Genomic DNA, 23,457 nt, shown 5'->3' with positions numbered 1-23,457 from the left:
GGAGAATCTGTGTAGAGGACAACTATAAGTCGTACACTCCACAAATCTGGCCTTTTTGGAAGAGTGGCAAGAAGAAAGCCATTGTTGAAAGACAGGCATAAGAAGTTCCATTTGCAGTTTGCCAGAAGCCATGTAGAGAACACAGCAAACATGTGGAAGAAGGTGCTTTGGTCAGATGAGACCAAAGTTGAACTTTTTGGCCTAAATGCAAAGCGCTATGTGTGGCGGAAAACTAACACTGCTCATCACCCTGCACACACCATCCCCACTGTGAAACATGGTGGTGGCAGCATCATGCTATGGGGATGCTTTTCTTCAGCAGGGACAGGGAAGCTGGTCAGAGTTGATGGGAAGATGGATGGAGCTAAATACAGGGCAATCCTGGAAGAAAACCTGTTGGAGGCTGCAAAAGACTTGAGACTGGGAAGGAGATTCACCTTCCAGGAAGACAATGACCCTAAACATGCAGCCAGAGCTACAATGGAATGGTTAAATCAAAGAATATTCATGTGTTAGAATGGCCCAGTCAAAGTCCAGACCTAAATCCCATTGAGCATCTGTGGCAAGACTTGAAAATTGCTGTTCACAGATGCTCTCCATCCAATCTGGCTGAGCTTGAGCTATTTTGCAAAGAAGAATGGGCAAAAACTTCAGTGTCTAGATGTGCAAAGCTGGTAGAGACATACCACAAAAGACTTGCAGCAAAAGGTGGCTCTACAAAGTATTGACGCAGGGAGGCTGAATACTAATGCACATCACATTTTTCAGATTTTTATTTGTTTAAAATTTTGAAGACCATTTATCATTTTCGTTTCACTTCACAATTATGTGCTACTCTGTGTTGGTCTATCACATAAAATATCAATAAAAAACTTTTAAGTTCGTGGTTGTAAGGTGGAAAAATGTGAAAAAGTTCAAGGGGTATGAATACTTTTTCAAGGCACTGTATCTATCTATCTATCTATCTATCTATCTATCTATCTATCTATCTATCTATCTATCTATCTATCTATCTATCTATTGAATGTGGTTTTAGTCCTTTCACTTTTACTAAAGTAAAGGATTGAAATACTCCTTCCACCCCCGGCTCCATAACCACTCAGTGACACTCTACGTACCAACCACCTGACAATGGCTCAGCAACCACATGTTCTTGAGGACATGCATATTTCTAACGAACTAAATATCATTTGCATTTCCCAGATGACGGCACACCAGAAGATGACTTTAAGAGTCATTCTCATGGAGGTGGATAAAAGAAAGGCCACCCTGAATATGAGGCCTGCTACAGTGGAGGATTTGATAAGCAGGCTTAAAGAATCACTGGGACTTCATTACAACTGAAGTCTCCGATACAAAAATCCTGAATTCAGTTATGAACTATGCAACCTGACAGATACTAAAGCTCTTCCAGCAAAAACAACAGTCAAAGTTATCCCTGTACTTGAGCTGGTACCTGCCTCAGCATCTGATGAAACCTTCAGTGACTCATACAGTTCAGCAGATACAGAGATCCTCTCACATTCATCTCAGGAGCAACAGACATGGTGGCCAGAACTGTTTGATATTCTAACCTTTTCTGCTGATGTGAAGTATAGATGTAGGCAGGCAGATCTACTGTATCTTCAGGATGTAACACAAGTAAAATTATCAAAAGATCTCAAACATGAGATCCTTGAAAGACTGGCAGAGAGCATGTATCACTGCACAGCATACCCAAATAATGCACAGTTCGAAAGCGTTGCAGCAGCACTAATAAGCAAGCATGCCTGTGTCCAGGAATGAGGCTCAACCAGTCGTAGTGGTTGGAAAAATAGTTTAAAATATAAAATGGCCAATTACAGAACAAAATGTAGAAGATCAGGATGCTTTGATGTTGTGGTAAATGTAGGTAAACAGGGAGGGCATTCAACAGAAAGTGAACCAGCTAACAAGAATATCAAGAAGGCAAAGAAAGTTGAACTACTACTTTGAACTACTTACCCAACTTTCTGGAGGGATTTGGTTGGGCAGGCCTCAAGGGTGCACACAAAGACTTGGTTGATGAAATACAGAAAGAAATACCAAATGTACAACTTGTGAAAAAAGAATATGGACATGATGTTTGCACTGAGAAGAAAATTGGTGGTGGAGTCTGAACCTGCCATAAGCAAGATGTTGGAATGGTGGCCTGGTTTATTCACAGAAGATCAGGTGTGGTCAGAAGAGATGTAATATTTTTTACTTATCTATTCATCTTTCCAATGTTATTTGTGGTCTCTGGATGTCCCTTTGCCAATTTTTCTTAATTTATTCCATCTCCCACTTATTCTTCAAGGTCCTTATGAGAATGTATGGTGAGTGGGATATTTGTCAGATGTAGTTGTTTGGGGATGTAACAAGGGGGCCATATCCTCAGCCACAATAGAATTTAATTTTGAAATGTAAAACTCTATATTTATCTTTGTATTTCTCTATTGTTTAGGTGTACATGGAGTTCAACAGGATTGTGGGCAAGAACCCAAGGCAGGAATTCTATAAAATAATCTATTGGCACAGTCTTCATTTTACTGAGATATTTCAATCTAAGAGGGGGAATTTTGAGCAGCTGTTGACACAGCTTTCACAATGGACCATGGTTGGTCTATATCCATGATGCTATTACACTGCATTGTTTTTCAAAGCTTATGTAATGAAAACAAGTCATGGAATGTGTGACTATATTGGTTGTGTGATACAATCAAAATTGTGCTTGGTTGGTTCAGCTTTCTTATTGACTATTAATTTCTTGTCAATCTAGCTGTATAACTTGTAGTGTCATTTTATTCTCCAAAAGACTTAAAAAGCCAACTGATATTCAGACACTGGTGATCAGAGGGCTTCCTACCATCCTTGGCAAAAACCCTTCAGATTTCTACAAAGCAGGCTTTGTAAGTAATCACTTGCTTCCTCAAAGAATATCTAAAAGGACCATGATGGCATAATCTTGAATTTTCACCATTATTTAAAAGTTCCTGTCCTTGATAAACCCTGTAAGCATAGTTTTGTACAAATGAAGAATAAGATAATGCTCCAATTATTACTAGTACATTATGTCCATCCAGTTAGTTTTGGTGGGATTTGGTGAGGTTTCCTGACTGCCATGATCTCTCCTATCTCCCAGTGCCCTCCCCAACACAGCGAGGCTGGATAGGTGTTTTGTGGAGCTAAAACCATTAAAAATGTACACAAGGAAAATTTAATTGCAACACCTCTTTCCCAGATCTTTCCAACCTCTTTTAAATTATCTTTTTGTTTAATCTGCTCCAGCAGTCATAAGTTCACACGTTATCTCACGTGTCTGACTCTCCTATTACTAGATGAGAGGCTTTGCACTGTCACGTGACCCCCATAGCAATGGTAACTATGCTGCTATGACAGGAGGCATGCTTGTAGTGCTTCATTCAGATGAGTTGTTATTGATTGGTGTGGGGAGGTTTTGTTGCATTTTTGGATGTGCAAATCGTTTTGAACAAAACAAAAGACATCAGATTTTTAATTTACCAAAAGTAATTCATCATTGGGGGAAAAATAGAAAGATTTCCAAACATAGAAGGGAAAAATGGGGGAAAAACATTCAGCAGGACTCAGTGTCGAATGCAGAGGTCAAAAACCCTATGGTATGCTCACTTAAGATTCAAAACAAAAAATGTAGAAGGGAAAAATGGCTCACAAATATACAAAGTGCAGCAAGGCACTCATTCTTATACAGAGAAGTGAACATGAGCATAAAGCTATGGTCACACTACAGCTTGTGATGCTTTGCGATGGGTTGTCAATTAAAATGAGGCATTTTGTTGATGATGCATGGCAAAATACAGGCAAACTAAAAGTTGTGGTCACACAGAAGGCAAAAACTTGACTGTTGCACCTTTGTGTGTTCAAGGAAGTCACTCGCTCACAGGACCCAGTTGTTATGGGAAACACCTGATGCTGATTTGAGTGTAATCGGCACACGCATATAAGGACACAGAGGCTTTGCAAAATATTATCATTATCACTGTCATGTTTATTTTTTGCCATGTTTATGACTCTGCTTTCAGTTTTGTTTGTTTTTCTAAATATCACACCTGCGAATAAACACTCTTCCTGCACTTAGATCTGTTTACCTGTTATGGGTGACGAGATGTGGTGAGTAGGATCCAAAAGCAGAAACACAAACCAGAAAATCTCATCTCATCTCATCTCATTATCTCTAGCCGCTTTATCCTTCTACAGGGTCGCAGGCAAGCTGGAGCCTATCCCAGCTGACTACGGGCGAAAGGCGGGGTACACCCTGGACAAGTCGCCAGGTCATCACAGGGCTAACACATAGACACAGATAACCATTCACACTCACATTCACACCTACGGTCAATTTAGAGTCACCCGTTAACCTAACCTGCATGTCTTTGGACTGTGGGGGAAACCGGAGCACCCGGAGGAAACCCACGCGGACACGGGGAGAACATGCAAACTCCACACAGAAAGGCCCTCGCCGGCCCCGGGGCTTGAACCCAGGACCTTCTTGCTGTGAGGCGACAGCGCTAACCACTACACCACCGTGCCGCCCCCCAGAAAATCCAATGAATAAAAAATATTTAATTAAAAGTTCAAGAGAATAAATGAACAAAAATAGTCCAGAGAAGAAAAAAAACTGTAAATAAAAAACGTAGCACAAAAACATGAAAAAAAATGGCAAGACGAGAGTGCAAAAACTGTGGCAAAGAATAGGCAAAAACAGAGCAAAAATCCAGGAAGCAAAATGGCACAGAGATGACATGAGAAACAGACAAGACATTCTGGCAAAGTCCCCTTCTGAGAATGGCCTATTTATACACAGCAGAGCAGACCAGGAAGTGAAAGTCCTGTTCTGGATCCGGATTGTGCTGAGCTGGGAGATAATAAATTTCCGGAGTGGAAGTCCGGGGCGGATCATGACAGTACCCCCCCCTTCAACGAGTGCCTCCAGGCACTTTAGGAAGAGCGTCAGGGTGTTGCCGGTGGAACTCTGTGATAAGTGTTGGGTCCAGTATGAACCTGGTGGGGACCCAACTTCTCTCCTCGGGACCATAACCCTCCCAGTCCACCAGGTACTGGAGACCTCTGCCTCGCTGCCGCACCTTCAGCAGTTTCTTGACCGTGTAGGCCTCTTCGCCATCGATGAGTCTGGGTGTAGGAGGGGATTTGGAGAGTGGGAGCAAAGGACTGGAAACCAGAGGTTTAAGCTGTGATACATGAAAGGTAGGGTGAACACATCGCATGGTGAGCGGTAATGCCAGTCTAACAGAACATGGGTAGATTACCTTCTTGATGCGGAAGGGTCCAAGGAACCTGGATGCCAGCTTGCGAGAGACGGCCCCAAGTTGCAGGTGGTGCATGGAGAGCATAACTTGTTGGCCCACATGGTAGGTGGGTGCCTTGGAGCGATGTTTGTCGGCCTGCTTCTTGGATGTGTGCGTGGAGCAAATGAGTCTTCTCCGGGCCAATGCCCACGTCCTCCTGCAGCGGTGTATAAAGGCCTGGGCTGATGGTACGGCGAGCTCCTCCTCCTGGCTGGGGAACAGTGGTGGTTGGTACCCTAGTGAGCACTGGAACAGAGAGAGACCTGTGGCAGAGGAAGGGAGAGTGTTATGTGTGTATTCAATCCAAGGAAGGTACTTGCTCCAAGAACTGGCATCCCTGGACGCCATGCACCTGAGTGCAACCTCCAAAGCCTGGTTGGCCCGTTCTGCCTGGCCGTTGGTCTGTGGGTGGAAGCCTGAGGAGAGACTACAGGTGGCCCCGATGAGTTTGCAGAAGGCTCTCCAGAACTGTGCAGTGAACTGAGGACCCCGGTCAGAAACTATGTAGGTAGGCAGACCATGTAGGTGGAAAACATGGTGGAATGGTAGTTCTGTGGTCTCTTTGGCTGAGGGGAGCTTGGGCAGAGGAATGAAATGGACAGTCTTAGAAAAAGGGTCAATGACCGTGAGGATGCATGTATTGCCACCTGAATTGGGGAGTCCTGTGATGAAGTCCAGGGCGATGTGAGACCAAGGTCGATGTGGAGTAGGAAGGGGTCTTAGTAGGCCAGCAGGGGGTCGATTGGGTGTCTTGTTCCGGGAGCATACAGTTTGGTCCATAAATATTTGGACAGAGACAACATTTTTCTAATTTTGGTTCTGTACATAACCACAATGAATTTTGAACAAAACAATTCAGATGCAGTTGAAGTTCAGACTTTCAGCTTTAATTCAGTCAGTTGAACAAAATGATTGCATAAAAATGTGAGGAACTAAAGCATTTTTTAAACACAATCCCTTCATTTCAGGGGCTCAAAAGTAATTGGACAAATTAAATAATTGCAAATAAAATGTTAATTTCTAATACTTGGTTGAAAACCCTTTGTTGGCAATGACTGCCTGAAGTCTTGAACTCATGGACATCACCAGATGCTGTGTTACCTCCTTTTTAATGCTGTATCAGACCTTTACTGCAGCGGCTTTCAGTTGCTGTCTGTTTGTGGGCCTTTCTGTCTGAAGTTTAGTCTTTAACAAGTGAAATGCATGCTCAATTGGGCTGAGATCAGGACTTGGCCATTCAAGAATATTCCACTTCTTTGCTTTTATAAACTCCTGGGTTGCTTTGGCTTTATGTTTTGGATCATTGTCCATCTGTATTATGAAACGCCGACCAATCGGTTTGGCTGCATATGAGCACAAAGTATGTCTCTGAATACCTCAGAATTCATCCGGCTGCTTCTGTCCTGTGTCACATCATCAATAAACACTAGTGACCCAGTGCCACTGGCAGCCATGCATGCCCAAGCCATCACACTGCCTCTGCCGTGTTTTACAGATGATGTGGTATGCTTTGGATCATGAACTGTACCATGCCTTTGCCATACTTTTTTCTTTCCATCATTATGGTAGAGGTTGATCTTGGTTTCATCTGTCCAAAGAATGTTCTTCCAGAACTGTGCTGGCTTTTTTAGATATGTTTTTTAGCAAAGTCCAATCTAGCCTTTTTATTCTTGAGGTTTATGAGTGGCTTGCACCGTGCAGTGAACCCTCTGTAGTTACTTTCATACAGTCTTCTCTTTATAGTAGATTTGGATATTGATAGGCCTACCTCCTGGAGACTGTTGTTCACTTGGTTGGCTGTTGTGAAGGGGTTTCTCTTCACCATGGAAATTTTTCTGCGATCATCCACCACTGTTGTCTTCTGTGGGCGTCCAGATCTTTTTGCATTGATGAGTTCACCAGTGCTTTCTTTCTTTTTCAGGATGTACCAAACTGTAGATTTTGCCACTCCTAATATTGTAGCAATTTCTCGGATGGGTTTTTTCTGTTTTTGCAGCTTAAAAATGGCTTGTTTCACCTGCATGAAGAGCTCCTTTGACCGCATGTTTTCTTCACAGCAAAATCTTCCAAATGCAAGCACCACACCTCAAATCAACTCCAGGCCTTTTATCTGCTTAATTGAGAATGACATAATGAAGGAATTGCCCACACCTGCCCATGAAATAGCCTTTGAGTCAATTGTCCAATTACTTTTGGTCCATTTAAAAACAGGGTGGCACATGTTAAGGAGCTGAAACTTCTCAACCCTTCATCCAATTTTAATGTGGATACCCTGAAATGAAAGCTGAAAGTCTGGACTTTATGTCCATGTCCATTATATAACTATAACCTGAATATGTTTCAGTAAACAGGTAAAAAAACAAACTTTGTGTCAGTGTCCAAATATATATGGACCTAACTGTATGTCACAGGCTGCCATGAACTCCTGGACATCCTCCTTGATGGATGGCCACCAAAAGTGCTGCTGGATGAGAGCCAGGGTTTGGGCAGCTCCCGGATAACAGACCAACTTGGAACCGTGACCACACTGCAGCACCTGAGTATGCACATGACAGGAAACAAACAGATGGTTACGAGGAATATTGTTGGAGTTACCTTCACCAGGGTCCTGCTCCAGGGCCTTCTGCATGAGCGTCTCAACCTCTAGAATAGCAGTTCCCACCAGGCAGCATGGAGGAAGGATAGTCTTGGGTGGCTTGGACTCCTCTTGGTAGGAGGAGAACATCCTGGACAGGGCATCAGGTTTGCTGTTCTTGGAGCCTGGGCCGTAGAAGAGAGAGAAGTTGAATCGGGAGAAGAAGAGAGACCAATGGGCTTGACGGGAGTTGAGACGTTTGGCAGACTTGAGATAATCCAGGTTTTTATGGTCAGTCCAGACTAGGAACGGGAGGTCAGGCCCCTTGAGCCAGTGCCTCCACTCCTCCAAGGCTAGTTTCACAGCCAGTAGTTCACGGTCACTGATGTCATAGTTTCATTCAGTTGGGGATAGCCGGTGGGAATAGAAGACGCATGGGTAGACCTTGTTGTCGTTGACCCTCTGGGATAGGATGGCTCCGACCCCTGACTCGGAGACGTTGACCTCGACGATAAACTGCTTGGTAGAATCGGGTATTGTGAGAACGGGTGCTGTGGTAAACCTGTACTTGAGACTGGAAAAGGCTTTCTCTGCTTTCTCCCCCCACTTGAACTTGGTCTTGGTCGAGTTCAGGGCTGAGAGAGGTCCAGCCACCATGCTGAAGTTGTGGATGAAATGCCTGTAAAAGATGGCGAACCCCAGGAAGCGCTGGAGCTCTCATCTCGAAGATGGGGTGGGCCAGTCAGCGACTGCCTCCAGCTTGAGGGGGTCCATCTAGATCTTGGCTGGTGAAATGATGAACCCTAGGAATGAGACAGAGCTTTGGTGGAACTCGTTCTTTTCTGCCTTAACAAACAGCTTATTCTCCAGCAGGCATTGAAGAACCTGCTGGACGTGACCCCGATGTTCCTCCAGGGATCGAGAGAAAATCAAGATCTTGTCCAGGTAAACAAAGACAAAGGTGTTAAGAAAGTCCCTCAAGACATCATTAACCAATGCCTGGAATACTGCGGGCGCGTTAGTCAGGCCGAAAGGGACTACGAGGTACTCATAGTGGCCTGTGGTGGTGTTGAAGGCCATCTTCCACTCGTCCCCTTCCCTGATCCTAACTAGGTGATAGGCATTGCATAAGTCCAGTTTAGTGAACACCTTGGCTCCCTGGAGTAGCTCGAAGGCTGTAGTCATAAGCGGTAGTGGGTAGCAGTTCTTGACTGTGATGATGTTGAGACCTCGATAGTCAATGCAGGGGTGGACTGACTTGTCCTTCTTCTCCATGAAGAAGAATCCCACCCCTGCCAGGGAAGAGGAAGGGTGGATAATCCCAGCTGCCAGAGACTCAGTGATGTATTTCTCCATGGCCTGTCTCTCAGTGGGGGAAAAAGAGTAGAGACATCCCTTGGGTGGCGCCGTCCCTGGCAGGAGGTCGATACCACAGTCATAAGGCTTATGAGGGGGAAGGGACACTGCTCGGGTCTTACTGAAGACAGGCTTAAGGTCCAGATACTCAGGAGGCACATGAGAAAGGTCGGGAAACTCGCTGGCTGAGGGCGGAGGTGGTTTGGCAGGAGGCAGAGCGGAGTTCAGGCAGGAGGCCAGCCAGGAAGGACTCCAGCCTAAGATGGTGTGGTCAGTCCAGCTTAAGTGGGGGTTGTGCTGCATCAACCAGGGTAATCCAAGAATAACGGGAATGTGAGGGTTGTTCATGACATGAAGTTGTATAGTTTCGGAGTGATTACCTGAAATCCTTAGGGTGAGCGGGGTGGTGAGGTGAGTGATGGTGGTCAAGCCAGTGCCATTGAGTGTCAGGACGGTGAGAGGGACCTCGATGGCGAGTAACGGGATTCCGAGATCCTTGGCAGTGGCGGAGCAGATCAGGTTCCTGTCCGCCCCGAGTCGACGAGCGCCTGAAGATGGTGATGCCGGTTGTTGAGAGTGATGATAATGGGGAGCAACGGTTGGTTGGCAGGGGACTGGTTCTGAGCATTGCCCACCAGGGCCCCTCGATTCACTGGTGGGCTCATCCTTTTAGCGGACAGGCTCAGCAGATGTGTCCCTGCTGACCACAGTAGAAGCAAGCCCCCATGCTCTGTCGGCACAGTTGTTCCTCCGCTGACACCCATACCCGATCTACCTGCATGGGTTCGACAGATGAGGCAGGTGGTGGACAGGGGTTGAAGTTGAGGCAGTTCCTCTCTCTCCTCCATTGTTGAACCTGTGCGTCAATATGATTGGCAAGGTCCATCAGGCTGGAGAGGTCTGACGGCAGTTCCCACAAGACGAGTTCATCCTTGATGGCATCAGATAAGCCATGTAGGAACGCATTGACCAGGGCACTCTCGTTCCAACTGCATGATGCTGCCAACGTCCGGAACTCAATGGCATAATCTGAGGTAGATCAGGACCCCTGACGCAGTTCCATGAGCTCTCTTGCCGCCTCCCACCCAGACAGAGAGCAGTTGAATGTTCATCTCATTTCCTCAGAGAATTCCTTGAAGCTGGAACAACAGGGTGTGTCGGCGTCCCAGACTGCCATCCCCCATTCCCTGGCCTTACCGGTGAGGAGCGTGATGGTATAGGCTACCCGGGAGCATTCTGTGGGGAAAGCCAGACGTTGAAGCTCCAAGATCAGTGAGCACTGTGACAAAAAAGATCTGCAGGTACCTGGTTCTCCACTGTAGGGCTGACATGAAGGGAGTCTTGGTTCATGGAGAGCGGCGGTGGTGGGAGGTGAAGAAAGAGACGGCTGGGCAGGGGTAGGCATGGCTTGGGAGTGCTGGAGTTGTGTGGCTAGGAGGTTGAGTGAGTCGGACAGGGTGGCCAGGTTCTGGGTGATCTGCCTGAGTTCCTGTTGGTGGGTCCCGAGGAGGGCTCCTTGCTGCTGCATAGCCATTCTCAGATGGTTCAGTTCCGCTGGATCCATATTGGCCAGAACGTACTGTTATGGGTGACGAGATGTGGTGAGTAGGATCCAAAAGCAGAAATGCAAACCAGAAAATCCAGTGAATAAAAAAATATTTAATTAAAATCCAATAGAATAAACAAACAAAAATAGCAAAAATAGTCCAGACAAAAAAACTGTAAACAAAAAACATAGCACAAAAACATGAAAAAAAAATGGCAAGACAAGAGTACAAAAACTGTGGCAAAAAATAGGCAAAAACAGAGAGCAAAAATCCAGGAAGCAAAATGGCACAGAGACAATGTGAGAAACAGACAAGACATTCTGGCAAAGTCCCCTTCTGAGAACGGCCTATTTATACACAGCAGAGCAGACCAGGAAGTGAATGCAGCCAAGATGGAAGTCCCGTCCCGGATCTGGATTGCGCTGAGCTGGGACATAATAAATCTCTGAAGTGGAAGTCCGGGGCGGATCATGACACTACCACCACATACCTGACAGAATACTTCACAAAGTAAATGCACTTTTTAAGTCTTGGCGAAGGTTAGGCTATGCGGAGCCACTGTGCTGACACTCATGTTCACTTCACTGTATAAGAATGAACACCTAGCTGTAGTTCTGAAATTAATTTTTTTGGAATTCTTACCTTCATGGAAATGAAGTAAGCATACCATCGGGTTTTTCACCTCTCCATTCGACACGGAGTCCTGCTGTATGTCAGGTATGCGAGGTAGGTGGATGTAAGTGCAGAAGTAATCGGTTTAATAATAACAGTGGAAAACACACACAGGCAAACAATCCAAAACGGCAGGCTAGAGCAAAAGTGTGAAACAGGCAAAAGGGTCGGGTAAGGCACAAACAGGATATCAGAGGCAAAGTGAGAACTAGAATGAGAAACAGACACAGGAATCAAGAAACAGGAAATCAGAAACATGGGTATATGTCTGTGAAGATTCTCAGTCATCCAGGTCATAGTAAACTGTGGGTGGTAAAAGAGAGCAACTGGACTTGCTTGAAGATTCTTGAAGACGTTTCACCTCTCATCCAAAAGTCCAGAACTCTTCAGTTCTGTCTGAAGAGTCAGAGCATTCCTCACTGCACTGAATTGCATACACTATGTTGTCCTGTTTGTGTCTGGCTATTCTCTATAACTAGTCCACCCTAAGGACAGAATAGCCAGACACAAACTGGACAACATAGTGTATGCAATTCAGTGCAGTGAGGAATGCACGGACTTATATTGGGGAAACAAAACAACCGCTTCACAGGCGCATGGCTCAACACAGGAGGGCCAGTTCCTCAGGCCAGGACTCTACTGTCTATCTTCATCTTAACAACAACAGACACTCATTTCAGGATTGCAACGTATGCATTTTAGCCAGAGAGGATCGTTGGTATGAGCGAGGAGTTAAAGAAGTCATTTTTGTCAACCTGGAACAGCCATCACTGAACAGAGGTGGTGGTCTAAGACACCATTTATCAGCCACCTACAATGCAGTCCTTGGCACACTTCCCAGACAACTGAATGCACACCAAAACCCAGCTGTTTTCAGTGACTCACAGGAGGACAGAGAGAACCAACAACCCATTGATCACCCCAATGACTCTCTAGGCCGGTCACACTTAGCCCACACCAACAGGACGACTCAACGACACCTTAGGATTGCTTTTCATCCATAAGAGGATAAATACCTGATACTCCCTATTAGTCAGACAGAACTGAAGAAGTCTTTTGGATGAGAGGTGAAACGTCTTCAAGAATCTTCAAGCAAGTCCAGTTGCTCTCTTTTACCACCCACAGAAACATGGGTAGTAAGGCTTGGTAATGCGTACTGATGTAGCGTAATACTTCGCAAAGATGGTGCATCAGCACAGTCCTTAAATAGGTACACATAGCTCCTTAATTGAGTTCAGGTGCATGTTGTTACTGGCACACGTGCTGGAGTCCATTCAACGCACACGCAGCCCAGGACATGCCTTCAGGTGCACGCACCACAGCGCGCAGGACTGATACCGAATATTTGTGAGCTATTTTTTTCCCTTCTACATTTAGAAATCTCTCTAATTTTTTCCCCCAATGATGAATTACTTTCGGCAAATTAAAAAAAAAATCTAATGTCTGTGTTTTGTTCAAAATGATTTGCAACTCCAAAAATGCAGCAAAATCTTTCCATACTGATCAAGAACAACTAACTCATCTGAATGAAGCACTACAAGCATGCCTTTTGTCATGGTGGCATAGTTACCATTGCTATGGGAGTCACATGATGGTGAAAAGCCTCTATTGCTTAATATTATTGATGGTTATTTAATAAGAAATGCCATGATTGTACTCTTATGTTGTTAGTATGCTGATGATGACTCATTCCACCATCCTGGCATTGGGATCCTCCTCATTGAGTATGAAGGTGCTGTGCACTCATCTTCCCACCATCTCAGCCCAGCCAATTTGAAGATCATTATTGAAGTTGTGATGGACAACATCAAAGACCTGCCAAAAGCTATGTGCATTCTGTTTCGACTTGCAAATGCATTTCATGCCAATTACCCCAAATCTATGAAGAACACATTCCAGTTCATCCAGCAGGTACTTCTCACATTGGGCCACAGTGAACTAAAACCCAAGTTACAAACATTGAATAACCAGCTTTCAGTGTAAAGGAATGCTATGTCAAGTCTACTTTGAGAAGCCATTGCTGCCTTTTTTCCCCCATTTTCCCTGCCTTGTGTCTCTGGATTCACCTAGTTGTTATAACTACTTATAAACTACAACACAAGAGTCTCAGTGGGTGAATTGCCCTTTGTCACCAATGATACAAAGGAAATGTGAACAGGCACTTGTTATTTTGCTTCATGTAAGTACTGATTTAAGTTTAATGAAGCACAGGAATGTTCAGCCACTTGTGTTCTACAGTACAAAATGTAGAAGTGTATGCGCAGTATTCAGTAGTATAGTTAACAAAGTTCATCTGTCTTTCTCCAGTCTAGTTTAAGAGGCTTGTATCCAGTTTTAATGCATGTCTGTCTCCAGTTGTTCACAAGGATATAGTAGATATTGTGGAATGCAAGCAGCTTTAATACCTATTTTTGCTTGTCTTTTGGTTGACAAGTTTTTATTGAAATGTTACCTTGCAATGTTTTGTCAACAAAAATGCATTTGGAACATTGAAATGTATTGTTTAATTTCTTCCCTTACATTTTTGTTGAAACAGAATATATTTAATACAGTAATCTCAAAATGAAAATAGCATATTTAAAATGCATTATTTATATTAACAAATTATATTAAGTTGCAATAAATAATGTTTGGTTGTTTTTTCTCTGTTTAACTTAAAATAGTTATTTTATACGATTGGCATCAAAATTATGTTAAATTCAAATTAAAACTAATGATTTTGAATAAAGATGACTAATGTAAATATGATTTGTCTACAGCATCCAATTATGGTTCTATATTAATACAACTTAACTGGTTTTGTTTCACTTTGTGTAAAAACTTACATGATTTAAGGCAATGGGTTTCCATGCAATTTTCTAGTCAAGTCAACTAATTCAGGTTGAGTCTCCACCAAGCCGCATATCCAGATTTGAATCAAAATCTAATCAATTGTTATGTGGCTTATGGTTCACCTTTCCTCAAATTTCATCAAAATCTGTTCACTCTTTTTCAGTTATGCTAGGAGCAGACAAATAAACAAACAAGCAAACAAACAAACTGAGGTGAAAACATAACCTCCTCCAACAATGTTGGCGGAGGTAACTGAGCTAGCAGCAAGACATAAAGCAAATGAGGCAAAAACGGTGTGTTCGTTTTTGGCTTTGGCTGACTGTGACTGACTAGATAGTTAACATGAACAGTCAGTCTCAGTCGAGGAGCTGTAAAATATGGCATTCAAACCAGACAGTTTCTCCTTCCCACTGTTGTTTGTAACTGACATGACTTTTATTATACAAATCTATTCATTAATTTTAGCATCAGGAATCACACCAGAGATTTCAGCCAATGAGGGTGATGTTCTGACATCACAAAGGCATCTTCTAGCTTGTGGAGAGCAACTGCAGTGCCTGTCTCAGAAAACCGTAGCCGCCTTGCTCCCTTGATGTTTTAATGTCATGTGACATGGTAATGTTCTTCAGCACCGGTGAAGGGTAGAAAAAACAATTCTAACAAGCATGCATTATTTTAAGTCCAGCATGCATCACAACAAGTCAGTGCTGTGCAGCGCTGGATTAAGTGGAACACGTTTTGTTCTATTTAAAGTGTGTGTGTATGTGTGTGTCAGATACATGACTGTATCTGTCTATGTCAATGTTGCTGATGAGTTCTCATTTTCAGAAACCAATTCCATTCAATACCAATCAATTCGATACCTAAATTGTGTCAACACAGTCTGGTAGAGTACAAAAGGAAGTAAAGAGCACAACCCTGAAAGTGTGACTGAAATCGTCATTGTAATGACAGCTAGTATAAAGTTTCAATTTATATTCACATAGTGTGTTTAAAAATAATAATAATAAAATGATACAGCAGTGTTTTCTCTGATGCAGTCACCTGGGTATGTAGGAAAGGAAAGCTACAATAAACTGTTTTGTGTAATGTTAATATAAAGCTGCCTGGATTCAAGAGGAGACTTTTAATACAGACACCACCACCCTATGAAACTAACACTGTGAATACAGTTAATGCTCTTACAACACATTTGGATCAGTGGTAAGGACACACCTATGGTCTTTCATCAAAGAGGAGCATTAAGGTTAGAATCTATGCAGACCAAATTTTGTAAAATAATTGGCTATATCTATATAACTTAACTACAACTCCTTTTTAAATGGAACTACTTCATGCAGTGCTGATTTCATCATGGTACATAATTTGAATTGTCACAGTGATCTTAAGCAATTTCTGGTTTGGTAACAGAATCACCAAAAGGGTTTTGAGCTTTATTCTTCACTGAATGAATATCTGTCTGTGAAGATTCTCAGTCATCCAGGTCATAGTAAACTGTGGGTGGTAAAAGAGAGCAACTAGACTTGCTTGAAGATTCTTGAAGACATTTCACCTCTCAACCAAAAGGCTTCTTCAGTTCTGTCTGACTAATAGATAGTTTTCACCGATGTCACGGCATTCCGGGGAACGCCCTCCAGCCGCCATATTGTGGGGCAAACAAAGGACCATCGCCATTACCGGCTACGTTATCTTGGACGAATTTATAAAGTTATATAGTCAGTTTTCTAAAATAAAGATCAATGTCGGCAAAATCAAGCAAACGGAAGTATATGGATACATTGGATGACATCTCACGACAACGGTATGCAGCCAAACTGGCCTTGATTGAGGGAATTGACCCCTATGAAGTGGACAAAGATGCATTTTCAAGTGACTGTGCAGGGCTGCCATCCATATCGTACCCTGATATTGTGAACTATTTCGTGAATAGTAAAAGTGCCTACACACTTGACGACCTCAAAGCATACAAGCCACTGGAGTCATACAATTATTTTGTCTGTGGCTGGGTCCGTGAAGTCCACCATATAAAAACAAGTGACAGTCGTGTCCTAATTACAGCCAAGGTATGTAAACATTGGAATTTTCTGATCTGAACCTATTTTTTAATTATCAATCACTTGGCACACCCGTGTATTTTATTTACTGAAACTGTCTTACTACTATTATGAATACTGTACAATATTACTTTGCATTGGAAAGCTGCGCACATTTCCGATTCACTGTTTTTTTCTCATACTTATACTTCCTATGTTTCATGGACTGTAACGGATTTGCTTATTTAGTAATTTTAATACAGAATTTACTTTGAAATTATAATCAGACACTCCAACGCCGCCCCCCCAAAAAAAAAATCGGATCTGCGCGATTCAGCCATGAAAAAGGCGGCATCCGCCAAAAGGCGCGCTGTTTGCATCCCTGCATACAGAATAGACCTAAAATGTTTTTCAAAAATGACCCTTGCATGAGTGAAGTGACAAGTGTCAAATAGAAACGTGACAAACGAGCGATATTAAGTGTACATTACAATGTAAATGTACACTCAGTGGTTCCAGTTAGGCATTCTCCAGAGATTGTTTACGCGATGTTTTGGTTTCCAAAAACAAACTTAAACACAATTGATTGTTTATTTAAACAACTTACCACTTATAAAATGATCGGAGCAGACTTTGCTGTGTTTGGAAGGCTGATAATCCTTGCGGTTGATTCTTGCAAGCCATAGATTTCTCCGTTGTATGCTGAGTTTCTTTGTTTGCTCGCCTTCGTGCTCCCGTACAGTGGGAATTCCATAAAAGCTCCACTTGACGTCATCATCTGACCTATTACAACAGCTGTGAATACAACAGGTGTGCACCATTGCTAGCTTTAAATAGCCTGCGTGGGTTCTTTTGAAGACTTTGTGCTCGCGCATTACAATGTGTGCTCAGTGACCCGTACGCTAAGCTTGACCCACAAGATGGCCACCACTAGGGAATCCCCGACTCTGTGATGTCATGTGAAAACTATCTATTGGGAGTATCAGGTATTTATCCTCTTATGGATGAAAAGCAATCCTAAGGTATCGTTGAGTCATCCTGTTAGTGTGGGTCACTGGGGGCTGGGTGTGACCGGCCTAGAGAGTTGTTGGGGTGATCAATGGGTTGTTGGTTCTCTCTGTCCTCCTGTGAGTCACTGAAAACAGCTGGGTTTTGGTGTGCATTCAGTTGTCTGGGAAGTGTGCCAAGGACTGCATTGTAGGTGGCTGATAAATGGTGTCTTAGACCACCACCTCTGTTCAGTGATGGTCATTCCAGGTTGACAAAAATGGCTTCTTTAAATCCTCACTTATACCAACGATCCTCTCTTGCTAAAATGCCCTGTGTTGCAAGGTCCAGAACATTCTTTACAATGGTAGAGGGAAAAGAGAAGGAGCAAAATCACATCAAGAAAGCACTTCAGAACTGCGGGTATCCCAACTGGGCTTTCTTCAAAAGCAGAAAAAGGAACATAATGGACAAGGAAGATAACAGGAACAAATGCAAGAACATTGTCATTCCCTACATTTCTGGTCTATCTGAGAAACTCAGGAGGATCTTCTACAAACACAACATTCCAGTACATTTCAGACCCAGTAACACCCTGAAGCAGAGACTGGTCCACCCTAAGGACAGAATACCCAGACACAAACAGGACAACGTAGTGTATGCAATTCAGTGCAGTGAGGAATGCACGGACTCGTATTTTGGTGAAACAAAACAACCGCTTCACAGGCGCATGGCTCGACACAAGAGACCCAGTTCCTTAGGCCAGGACTCTGCTGTCTATCTTCATCTTAACAACAAAGGACACTCATTTCAGGATTGCAACATACGCATTTTAGCCAGAGAGGATCGTTGGTATGAGCGAGGATTTAAAGAAGCCATTTTTGTCAACCTGGAACGACCATCACTGAACAGAGGTGGTGGTCTAAGACACCATTTATCAGCCACCTACAATGCAGTCCTTGGCACACTTCCCAGACAAGTGAATGCACGCCAAAACCCAGCTGTTTTCAGTGACTCACAGGAGGACAGAGAGAACCAACAACCCATTGATCACCCCAACGACTCTCTAGGCCGGTCACATCCAGCCCCCAGTGACCCACACCCACAGGATGACTCAACGACACCTGTAAGGTTTTATTCCTTTGTAAGGATAAATAATTGTAAGTATTTATTCTTGACCAAGAAGGCAGTAATTCATTTTGTGACAAAATTGTAAGGATTTATTCTGTTCAGTTAAAAATGACCTTCTGGTCAGCTAGACACAGTATCTTTGTTTAAAAATTCCATTCTGTCTGAACATTGCTATCATATCATGAGAATAGGCTGTGCGTCAGGGACAGCCCTGTGCTATCATATCATCAGAACATTCTGCTTATTTTGATCAGAAATGTGTATTATTGATCAGAAATGTGTCTGAACAGCGCCAAGGTCTGCAATGATGTCAGACACACCCACACACACCCACAGCTGCATATCCACACAGACAGATATCAAACAGTGATGTCACTTCATCCACATAGATAATACACACATATAAAATCTCCTGTATTCTCTCGTCTCATTGGGGGACTTGTGAATAAAGATTGCGAACTCATCATGGGGTTCCTGTCTTTCTTTCGCGACTCACCCCCAGAGCTCTGGGTGACACAGGGGGACTGATCTCGAGATGGTGAGGGCAAGAGGTGAAGAAAACCTTTCAACACCTTAGGATTGCTTTTCATCCATAAGAGGATAAATACCTGATACTCCCTATTAGTCAGACAGAACTGAAAAGCCTTTTGGATGAGCGGTGAAACGTCTTCAAGAATCTTCAAGCAAGTCCAGTTGGTCTCTTTTTCCACCCACAGTTTACTGAATGAATATTAAAGTTTAATGGTGGATTCACACCGATTTTACTTTGCATCTTTCAAAACATTCTACACTGGTTATTATGGATGATCCTATCTTTAGTTTTGTCCAAGTTGCCATGGTTTCACCAGATGTATCGGTGAGATATGACCATGAGATACAAAATAGCTAGTTACAAAATGTCTGAATTAGATATTTTCCACTAAAATCAAGATCCCTGACCCATTTTGACCAGTAATCAGATGCACTAGTGATAAAGAATAAATTCTGTAAATTGCACTTATTCTGTTTATCATTGTGTATAACATCAAAGTAAACTGGAAACATTCACTCTGTGGTTACTGATACATATTTTCTTCAAAAAATGTGAGAGAATTTTGACTCTAAGTTGATGTTTACAGCTTCAGAATGTGTTAGGATTTCTATAGTCTCTGGGGCATCAGAAGGTGTTAAATTTTCCATGGTTATCTTTTTTTGATTTGCATGGCTCCGGGCTGCAGAGACAGATGGCAGACTCCACCTTTGTTAGGTCAAGGTGTGAAGCCTCCAGGACTGTTCTTTTTCATTTCAATATTTTATGGATCTCACACACCCACATGCACCCCCAGAGTAACACACACACACACCCAGTGACACGTCGCCATCTGCTGTTCATCGTTAGCGATTATGCCTGCTTTATTAGGATGTGCAGAAATGCAGATGGGCTGTGAGGCCCGCACCAGAGTGACAGAGTCACTCGCAGCAGCGGCATGAATGACCCAGCCAAGCTGCCACATTATGTCTGGCCTTGTGAGCTCTCACATACTATTCTCCTCTCCTAACAAAGTGCCTTGTACAGTACGGTAAGACAAACAATGTCTTGCCACCACTGTGTTGTCTCTCTGGACCTTCAGACCCGATGCCAAGTGGTGCACAAAAATGCCACAGACCTGACAGGTATGGGAGTTTCCCCGCAGTGACAACTGACTTTCCGAGTGATGCCATCCATTGGCCACTTAAGCGGCTCTTCCGCATGCCATCTGGTGGTGAGCCATTGACCCTGTTGGGTTCATCTGCTACACTGCACCGAGAAGCACTCTGCTGCCAGTGCCTTATTTGTGATGCACTATTTAACCCATAGTTGGAACCCAGGCAGGTGCTACCACTCTGGGTCAGAGTGGGCCTGAGAGCAATGGTGATTAAGGGGTAACTACACTTTCCCCAATACTCAAGTACTCTTGGACCTGAGACTCACCACCAGTTGACGTTTAAAGTCATATCCAGTGGCACATACACACACACACACCTGACTGAGACACCCCCCCACACACAAACACAGACTCACACACCACTGTTTTAGCTTGCCACAATTATTTTTGAGATCATGGTAAAATTGTTGTACTATTTCACATGAATTTATGTTTGTTATACTTGGGAAGTACTATAACATTAAGCTCCTTGAAGCTGAGCCTAAGGCCCTGTCCACACGGCAACGGATTCAGGTGACTCCGATACAATTGCTTATCGTTTAGGCCTGGCGTCCACACGGCACCGGCGTTTTGGGTGCCCAAAACGCAATCTTTTTGAGAACGGGTTCCAGAGTGGAAAGATCTGGCAACGTTGCCATTGTGAAGTCGTCTGGATGAGTAGAACGGATTTGTTTATGATGACGTCACAACCACATGACTGTGAGTGCTTCACGCCGGGTAGAAGTGTAACGAATATCACCAGGAAAAAGCCTTACAGAGCACTAGTGAGAGTGAAACACGAGCTTGGATATTATTATTATGTTCAGTGTTAGTTCACAGTAGTAATGCAAGAAGCAGAATAGTGACAGTAATAGTGAAGCAAAAACATGCAATTGTACAAACACTGCAGCTCTACAGCAAAATATTCATTTATGAAATGGTCTGATTCTTAACACCAGTAGTGCCAATGATCTTCTCATTGCGATGCGAGTTGTCAACAAATCCTATAACTTGGTTCATGAAACGCGCTTACAAAGTATTTTCACTGTGAATATTTATTGTGTAATGGTGCAAAGTGAGAGAGAGAGACTCTGCCCTTGGGGCAGAGTCAATCCCGCCAGCAAAAATAGGGAAAAAAAAGGAGTGATCTCACCTCTTCAGATGTTGGTTTTAGTCCTACAATACATTCCTCAAAAAGGGCGTAGAGGAGCAAATTAATCCATCAACGTGTAGCATTCAATTTATTCCGGACCATTAAAGACGCCGCCTTCCGCGTAGAATCATACATCATCCTCGCCGCCATATTGGATAGGTCAAAGTGGAGAATAAAGATTAGCTGCGTTTAACTGTACCAACAGGTTTGCCGTCCAAACGAGATCACATGGGATTACCTTTCACAGGTGAGACTGGAAAAATACTTTTCATTGTATTTGGTCATTATAATGTAATTTTATGAACAGATTTTCCTGACTTTGTGGCTAATATGAAGTCTCGCGCATAATAGTTTATGCGCATGCGTCCTTACTTCTATTGTTCTGGTGTCTCCGAAGGGACCGTCTTACAGTGCCCCTAGAGGTGTGGCATGTGTATTGCATCATTTTCAGCAAGCGTTGCATTGCCATATGGACCTGATATTTTACTGATCGTTGCCCATTTGGACGCGATATATTTTTAAATAACATCTCGTTGCTGTTGTCGTGTGGATGTAGCCTAAGTATACTTTGAGTTTAAATGTTTGTGATCATCTTATGTCCTCCACCACTGATTATCATTATAAAGGCATTTTGCATGACAAACACACTCATCATGACTTTTTTTTTTTTACTTTTGCTAAAAACACAATTTTTGAAACCATGGCCCTTTTGTCAAAACTTGACACACAAAAACATACAAAATTTCAGACATCTATTTCAAAAGCAAACACTTCATTCAAAACTATATAAACTCTAAAAATGGTATTTTCCCATCACAACTTTACATACAAACAGCAAATAGATAGGTTTTTCCACATGCCATTTGCACACTGATGTGCCAAGTATAATAATATTCAATTTATATAGCACCTTTCTCAAAACCCAAGGTCACTTTACAATAATATACAAGTATAATATATAAGACATTATTATCTAGAGTCTTGCATTTTCATTTGTAGCATGCTATAAATAAGACTATGAAGACAAATGCAATGGGGAAACAGTTTTTATTTTTTAAAAATCAGACACATTTACATTAACTGAAATTACAGCATGTCTCAATTACTGTTTATCCCATCTTCTGCGTGCAGTCGGCCACAGCACCTCATCAACATCACAAAGGATGTCCTCTCTGGCCAAACATCAGGGGAAGTAATATCTTGAATGATGTATCCAGCCCTGGCATGCTGCCACATCACCACCACAGGCCTCTTCCATTGCCTGGAGGAGAGTTGCATGTTGGTATGGTTGTCTGTCATAGACCTTCAGGGGTTACAATAAAGCAAGAAAGATTTGTGAGCCTGGATAGTTGTCTTGGAGGAAATGTGTACAATATATTGAATTACAGTAAGTATTATATGAATATAAAACTGATTGTTTGTGAACTTTAAGTCCTTTACCTTCCAACGCCATGCAGAAAATAACTCCTCAATAGGGTTTCTTCCCGATGACCACCCTAGCACCTTCCTTGCTGCCTCTCTTACTAGTATAGCAGTAGTATCCCAATCTTCTGGCAGACTTCCATTACCACTCAATGCTCGTCTCATTTCTTCCCTAAACTCCTTCTGATGTTCAACCTCTTAGTTTCCACCACTTAATCTTCGGCTCCACTATTTCACGTTTTCTCTTTTCCACTTTCACGCTCATCCTGCACATGACCACTCAATGTTGTCTAGCTACACTCTCCCCTGCCATCACTTTACAGTCTCCAATCTCCTTCAGGTTACCCCTTCTGCAGAGTATGTAGTCCACGTGTGTAGATCTTCCTCCACTCTTAAATGTCACCCTGTGTTGCTCTTTCTTCTCAAAGTATGTATTGACTATTGCCAAAATTCATCCTCTTTGGAAAAAAAAAAAACAAAACCATTTGCCCTTCCACATTTCTCTCTTACACCATATCTGCCACTCACGTCCTCATCTGTTTCCCTCGCCAACATGTCCACTAAAATCTGCTCCCATCAGCACGTGCTCCTCCTTCGATATACTTTCTACCACTTCATCCATCTTTTCCCAGAAACTCTCTCTTCATTCTCACATTCACCCTGTGGGGCATATGCACACAACATTGATTACCACTCCTTGAATCTCCAACTTCATGCCCATCACTCTGACATCCTCTTCACAT

Source organism: Neoarius graeffei, chromosome 4 (assembly GCF_027579695.1).
Source record: "Neoarius graeffei isolate fNeoGra1 chromosome 4, fNeoGra1.pri, whole genome shotgun sequence".
Taxonomy (NCBI): Eukaryota; Metazoa; Chordata; class Actinopteri; order Siluriformes; family Ariidae; genus Neoarius; species Neoarius graeffei.
The sequence above is the reverse complement of the archived record's forward strand: the minus strand, read 5'-3'. Positions refer to the sequence as shown.